The 7,993-nt window shown below is 42.6% G+C and overlaps 2 pseudogenes; both read right to left on the bottom strand.

Moving 5' to 3' along the window:
* Window positions 1-3,868: 3,868 nt before the first annotated feature.
* On the bottom strand, window positions 3,869-5,122 carry LOC147436880 (chlorophyll a-b binding protein 8, chloroplastic-like; annotated as a pseudogene).
* An 874-nt stretch (window positions 5,123-5,996) lies between these two features.
* LOC147436881 (uncharacterized) lies at window positions 5,997-6,606 on the bottom strand (annotated as a pseudogene).
* Window positions 6,607-7,993: the final 1,387 nt, after the last annotated feature.

Genomic DNA, 7,993 nt, shown 5'->3' on the forward strand with positions numbered 1-7,993 from the left:
TTGAAACTATGTATCCCAAATAAAGAACCTTCTCTACAAAGAAAGAGCATTTGCTCCGCTTGACATAGAGTTGGGCTTTTGTGAGAATCTCCAAGACATGGCGTACATGCCGTTCGTGATCTTCTCTAGTCTTTGAATATATAAGGATGTCATCAAAGAAGACTAGAACAAAATCATCTAAGAGGTCAGTCATGAGATGGTTAAATGTGGCAGGGGCATTAGTTAGGCAAAAAGGCACGACCATGAAGTCATAATGCCCAAACCTTGTGTTGAAAGCTGGTTTTGGAATATCTTCCCTTTTTTCCAACTTGGTAATAGCCTGACCTGAGATCAATCTTGGTGAAAAATTTGGAACGATCGAGTCAATCAAGTAGCCCATCTATGCGAGGCAAGGGATACTTGTTCTTGACAGTGCACTGATTTAGGCCTCAAAAATCTATGCAAAGTCTGAATGTTCTATCTTTCTTCTTTTGGAAGAGTACAGGAGCCCCCCAAGGAGAGACACTGGGTTTGATGAAACCTTGTTCCAAAAGATGAGTCAAGTGATTCTTCATCTCTATGGATTTGGAAGGTGACATCTTGTAGGGAGTCCTTGCTATTGGTTGCGCATCAGGAGTGAGCTCGATCTCTTGCACTAATTCCCTAGGTGGTGGAAGAGTTGTCAATTCCTCTAGGAAAATATCTTGATATTCATTTAGCCATTCAGGCTTTGATTCTTTTGATTCAATCTCTGGTTTATTGAGTCTTATAACCTAAATTGACAATCCTTTCTTTAACCCCTTAACCAAACGACTGGCTTTGACCACCTTCAGGGAAGCTTTCCCTGTTCTGCCTTGCACTAAGAATTGTTCACCCTATGAGTTTGAAAAAGAGATGCTTCCTTCACTGCAAAGGATGTTGGATTTATTTTTACTCAGTCAATACATCCCTAGGATTCCTTCAAATCGGCCCATCTTTAGGTTCTAAATCTTTGTTGGATTGAGTGACCTTCTAGTTGGAAAGATAGATCTATCATGTGTTCATTTGTCAAAATAGTGGATCATAGTTGCTAGAGAAACCTGTAACTTATGGCCTATGGTTTTGGAGGTGACTTGCAATCTTTTTACAGTGTTAGGTGACAGAAATGAATGAGGAATCCCAATCCTCAAGCGAGTACTTCTGAGCGGACAAGAAACCCAGCGAGCATCAACAACAATGAAAATTATTAGATTAAGATCTCAATAGTTACTCTATAGAGTATAGTGTAACAAAGTAACCATGTTGCACCTCAAATAGTCTCAAACAAAAGAGCCATACTCTTCCTTTAATGTGTTCACACACATTAAAATAGTATCAAACAAAAGAGCCATACTCTTCCTTTAATGTGTTCACATACACGTTGATACACAGTTATATCCTTGCCTGTGAACCATCTTGCTGAGCATATTCCAAAAATCTATTTGTGCAAACTTTTTCTCCATGGTAAGTTCACATATTGCAATTGCCATAAGTTCATGCACAAATAGATCAAAAGATGGCAACTCAAATGCCGCATGTCCATCATAATGCATAGGTAGCTCTTGAACTTGAATGATATCCTAATTTGCTTGCTTGAGTGCCATGTGTAGGCTGCTTTGTGAAGGCATTGCATTTAGTACACCAACTACTCTGGAGGGACCATCGGACTATTACTAGTGTGTCCTTCATTCCAATGCTTGGTGTGCTTTCAATAGAAATGTGAACCTTCTAGAATTGACATTGGCCATGATTGAGAAGGAAGATTTTTTCACCACTAGCAAGTTCAATAGCCTTTATCTTCACCTGCTCTCCCATTAGAGTTAATTGATGCAAATTGAATGCATTAATTATTTCATAATGTTGTGTCACAAAAGAGATAGAAGTGCATAGATGCTATCGTTGAACATAAGAACAATCTTATGGCCACCTTGTTGTCCATAAATGGTCATGTGCCTAGCCATGGTTGACTGCAAGATGAGAATTTTGAAACTCCAAACAAACCTTTCCGAGCAATCATAAAAAAGAGAAAAACCCCCAAGATACATAGAACTTAAATCATAATAGAAACATTTAGCATCAAATTACATATTACAATCTATCTATCATTGTCTCTAAATTTCTAGAGAATTTCTTATGGAGACATTAATCATCCACCCTTATATTAACTCCCTGATTATCCAAGGTTATGCTCCCTCGTGTGAATCACGGATTGTGATCATCAATATTCAAGCCATGGTAGATGCTTGGACAAGTAAAAAAGTGTGTGCACGAGCAATGTTGTGGAGGGGGGAGGAGGATTTCTCAATACATAATATTATGGCAAGTGCTTGTAGGGAAGTTATAAAGAACTAGATTTGGTAGATCGTATTGGTAGGTTGGAGCCAATATGAACAATGTTTATTTACAATCTTGGGTGCCAGATTGTACCTTAGTGAAATCGGAGATAATTTTTTTGGGCGAGTGACTTCATTTTGTCTAGCTCGCAAAAACGATATTTTAGCGTATAATCATGAACTTGAGAAACGAAGAGGAAAAGGAAAATATCCTTCACATCACATACTTGAAAAGAATAGTTTTCATGGACTATAGACTCTTTTAGAGTTTTCATGGTGAGTTGCAAAAGAAGAGGCCCCAATCACAAGAACTTTGTGGCCAAGGACGGGAGAGGTGATGAAGATCATAAGATATTGTCGACATGAACGATCATCACCACTTGCATGCAACAACTTGGCAATCATCTCTTATGCAATGCCTTCACACAATCACCTTGGTCCTATCTTTCGGCGAGAACAAAGATAAAGAGTTTGGGTGTGTGTGTGTGTGTGTGTGTGTGTGAGAGAGAGAGAGAGAGAGAGAGAGAGAGAGAGAGAGAGAGAGAGACTCAACGCCACCTCTATAAGTCACTCACAGTGCTCTAGAAAAACCTAGGTTTAGTGCAACAAAAACCTAGGTTTAATGTAACCCCACCTACAAATTTTGAGATTTACCTTTGAATTTTATAGTTGAAGGTGAGAAAACCTCCAAAATTTGAAAAAAATTAGTGTAAAAACCTTCAGATTTAGTTAGTTTACCTCTATTGTTTCTAACATGTAGGTTTGACAAGTTTTTGGAAAAAAGTTTTTTTCGAGCACTGGTCACTCACTCTCAGGCCGAGTTTAGTGAATTTTCAGTGTCGTGTCTCTTGTTCACTCGCAGGGCTTCTCTCTGTCACGCACTCTCAGAGTCTCAGAAGCAAGTCAGGTTCTTTCTTTCTCTCTCTCTCTCTCTCTCTCTCTCTCTCTCTCTCTCTCTATCTCTATCTCTCAAATTTTAGAAAGACATTTCCAAAAAATAAGATACAAGCCCATCCAAAAGACTCAAAAGTCCCTCAACGTCCATTCAATTGATGGCTTCAATCACAGTGGCAATGCTCGTAGCATGAGTCTTCTAAGAGTTTTATGATAGAAGTCAAAATTCATGAGCCTTCTTCCTCTCCTGGCTTATGCACTAATTAGACACCTCTTCACTTCCTAACAACAGGAACATTGCTACGTGGATTCTGGTTCTACATATCCTCCTTGCATCTAAACCTGTGTGGTGGCTCTCGAACTCTTCTTGCTATGCGAGATCTCACACGGACAATGTGAGAGTGAATGGTGCAAGAAACACAATACTACATTTTGGCGTAAGCTTGGGAAGTACGTACCCATAATAAACGCAAGCATCTTGCACATCTCGTATAGCAGCTTGCTCAACAATGTTCCTTACAAGAAACTGCTTGACAACCTTGTCCTTGGGCACACAAGCTTCTTCCGTGCTTGTTATGTCCAGCGTTGCGGCGCTTGAACGTCATGACTGCTTACACCCCAACTGCTTCTGCTTCCTCTTCGTCGTGGAGATCTCTCTCTCTCTCTCTCTCTCTCTCTCTCTCTCTCTAACATAGCCGTTTGAAAGCACAATATTTACAAAAGGGAGCAATTTCAAACAACTCCTATCACCACAAAATCTTGAGGTTAGTGGGGAGATTGTTGCCGACCAAGTCTGCAAGATGGTCAAGTAGATTCTAGAAGGGACCCTTGCCAGTGACCAAAGCTTGAATAAGGTAACCTAGGATAGCAAGAATCACAAGCCTGCCACTTTTTATCTCTTTCATCGTCAATTCCTTCATCGACTTATCATCCTTCCCGAGGCCAAGGAAATAGATTCTAGAAGGGACCCTTGCCAGTGACCAAAGCTTGACTAAAGTAACCTAGGAAAGCAAGCATCACAAGCCTGCCATTTTTGATCCCTTTCACCTTCAATTCCTTCATCGACTTCTCATCCTTCCCGAAGCCAAGGAAGTTGAAGAAACCACCGGGGTAGGCAGCCGTCTCCAGAGTCTCCAAGAGCCTTCTTGAAACCTAAGAAATACCACGTTCCCATCGATCCAGGATTATAATAATCCTGTGCTCTACGGTGCGCCTCAGCAAAGCCCATGAGGGCCATCTCAAGGATGAATAGCGTGTATTAGTTGTAGCTTCCTAGAGGTGGGATCACTCCAGTCCTACACCATACGACAGCCGTTTCTTGAGGGATGAGACTAGCCTTGCCAAGGATCTCTGGTGCGATAGCTCCAACGGCACCTAACATTGCATACCTTCCATTGATGATTTCTCCATACCTCAACCAATTAGGTTCAGTAAAGCCTCCAGGCCTCTCCAGGTCCATCAAACCCAAGGGATTGAACCCGAATACACCAAGAAGGCTGCCACCTAGATAGCTCAGACTTTGATTGGAGGAAAACCATAACTGCCTGTCAGCCTAATTCACGGGCTTGTCGGTGGTTGTGAGGACATGCGCTTGGAGGAAGCAGAGGGGCCCGCAGCCCAGACAACCCTCCTGCCCAAGAATTGCTGGCGGAAACAGTCGGGCGAGGTAGTCTCTGGAGCGGTAGTTGTTGAGAGAGAGGACGACAACAGAGCTTTCGATGCAATGGCGGCCATGGCGACCTCCCATTCACGGAAGATCGTCCCTCGCTTCACAAAATGTTCCTGGAGCGGTAGTTGTTGAGAGAGAGGATGACAACAGAGCCTTTGATGGAACGATGGCCATGGCGACCTCCCTTTCACGGCAGATCGTCCCTCGCTTCACAAAATGTTACGCAGAGGAGGAATCTCTCTCTCTCTCTCTCTCTCAAAAGAAAAAACTCAACTCTCTCAAAGGGCGCGCCGCCGGCGCGCGCTCTTTGAGAGAGTTGAGTTTTTTTTTGAGAGAGAGAGAGAGAGAGAGAGCATGCAGCCGAATGAATGGGGGATGGTATCTTGGCCTCCATCGACTGCAGCTAGACGCACATGCACAACTTGAATCTCAGACAAGCTCCGATTGAAGATGGCGGGACTGCATGCCCTCAAAATGAAGAACATTCTGTAGCTGCAAGTTTTCATCGCAAACGGTAAGCTACTAGTGTCAAACAGTTAGTATGCTATGTGGGTCCGATTCGATAGCAATGGTGGGGAAGACGTTGAAGGAGTATACGGGTGTGCGAATGTGTTGGTGGGCCTGTAACACTTTTTGACCGGGAGTAGACTTAACGCTGTGCATGTGCACACCCTGAGAGAGAGAGAGAGAGAGAGAGAGAGAGAGAGAGAGCCGAGTGAGTGAGGGCAATGCAGGGTTGTGGGAGCAGAAGCAGAAGTAGCAGAAAGAAAGGAGAGGAAACCAGCAGAGATGTCACCCAAATTGGATACCTTGCAGATAGTGGAAGGGACGATAGTGACCTTGGCTTGACGATTCTGGACAGTGAGCTTGACGATAACGCATAGGGCCTTCTAGTCCTTGTGGCAGCCTCGTTGGCGATGTCCTCTCCTACCTTCTTTGGCGACAGACCGAGAGGCCCAATCTTGATGAAGAGGCAGCTCCAACCTCCCCTCTTATTCAACGAAAAAAAATCACCTCCTCATATTCTTACTACCCTTTCTTTATCAGCATTGCATCTTCATCATGGGTGCAAAACATGCATCACTTAGCTTCATGTCTATCGTTTACTGGAGTTTACGGGTGGCTTCCTCAATGGTGATGCTGAACTGGAGCGGGACTAGAAGTAGGGGAGCAATTAGTGCTTCCCTTGTGATCAAATCCCTCAACAAGCCCGAGCAAAATAGGAAGAAGATGAATGCATTGCTGCAGCTGCAGTTGCAGCTGCTCCTCGTGGGACTAAAATAGTAGCTAAACATGCTATAATCCTTGCTCAAGAACGAGTATTGATGTGGTAGGCGCATGTGCTTTGGTGTGAACACGGCCTCTGAAGACAACTGGAGCTGCTCATGATTAATACTAAGGGCCTTGTTAATCCACTTTGAGTTTCATGCAGCAATTATCTCCCTTCCTAATCTCGAAGAGGGCGAGCTCTGATAGTCAGATTCCTTCCCATTAATGCATAATTAATACCACAATGATGAAGCCCACAGACAGAAACAACAAAGATGCCATCATTTTCATTTATGACATTGTTATACTACAGATGCTCCTCATGATTGCTGGCTACTCTCATAATTGCATTGTCAGAATTCATCCTAATAATCTGACCATGCAAGCCGCTGCAGCACTCGATGCCTTTTTCTTCTTCTTTTGCTTGCCCCTCAGTCCTAGCATTGGCGACAGGGTTTTGCTCCATGCTAGTGTGTTCCATGAGCTCTTAGCTGGTTTTCGACCTGTAGATTCATCTTCCTTCTCCTTATACATTGCAAAACATTAAGCACAATGGAAACATTTCTCTCGATGATGTGATCGAGATTGCCCGTGTCATGCGTCCCCGTTCAATGGCAAAGGAGCTTGCTGACACAGTAAAAGAAATTCTCGGTACTGCGTTTCTGTGGGTTGCTCTGTGGATGGCAAGGATCTCAAGGATTTCCAAACAGAGATTGACAATGGGGATGTTGATATTCCATAGAATTAGCTTAATTAATCTTAGGTAGGTGCCTCTCTGGAATGTAGCGCTGCTAAAGTAAGTTTTACTTTGTACGGTACTACTGCTGGGTTTTTTCCACAAATCATTTTTGGACAAATGTTAGCTTGTTATACTTCTAATGAGGTATGCTCAATGTGTCAGAGAGAGAGAGAGAGAGAGAGAGAGAGAGAGAGAGAGAGAGAGAGAGCACCGGTTCACATGCTTCAAACAGTGTTCGGGAAAAATCAATTTCAGAAACATCCATAGAGGAAATATCTCAAAATAACGGCCTTTTTTACAATTAAACTCTATTTTCTTGAATTTTCAAACCGGATTTTATCATTCTTTCCCTCCCTTCAATTGGTTGTTTTGCGTTTTCAATCAGCTCTTAGCACTATATTTTGGATGGGAGAGTTGTGTGTGTGTGTGTGTGTGTGTGTGTGTGTGTGTGAGAGAGAGAGAGAGAGAGAGAGAGAGAGAGAGAGGGAGAGAGAGAGAGAGGGAGAGAGAGAGAGAAGATCCTACAAGGTAGTTTGGTTGTGCTCACACGTTGGCTTGGTTTTGATGAGGACTAAAACTTAAGTGGGAGAATACGCAAGGTGAAGTGAAAGAGAAGAAAGATAAGTCAAAGATCGAAGTAGATCTAGTTAGCTTTGGTCCTTGAAAGTGAAAAGACTTTTTTCTTGGATATTCTCCAAGCTCAACATTCTGTTTTGAAGATGTTTTGTATATGATGAAAATAGTCGGTGATAGTGATATTGTTTCTGTCTTTTTTTTTTTAAAGAGAGAGAGAGAGAGAGAGAGCATCTTCTCTCATTTATTAGCGCTCTTCCTAGTGGACATACATGGTAGCTCTTGGTTTGGCAAGTCTCTATCATCTGCAAAAAAATGCGATGTTAATACGATGCAACCCTTTCCCACATCCAACTAGCAAGATTTCCTTACCACCTTGTCTTGAGTAGACACAAGCTCAAAAGAGATTGAAATTTGTCGCAAACAAATTATGGCCTTCTAGACATCTGCTAGATTTTTCCAAACAATGATCCAAAATGGAAAGGAGTCGCATCTTCCATCTTTGTGAACTAAACTATT

The sequence above is a fragment of the Adiantum capillus-veneris genome, chromosome 17 (genome assembly GCF_014529385.1).
Source record: "Adiantum capillus-veneris isolate H3 chromosome 17, ASM1452938v2, whole genome shotgun sequence".
NCBI lineage: Eukaryota > Viridiplantae > Streptophyta > Polypodiopsida > Polypodiales > Pteridaceae > Adiantum > Adiantum capillus-veneris.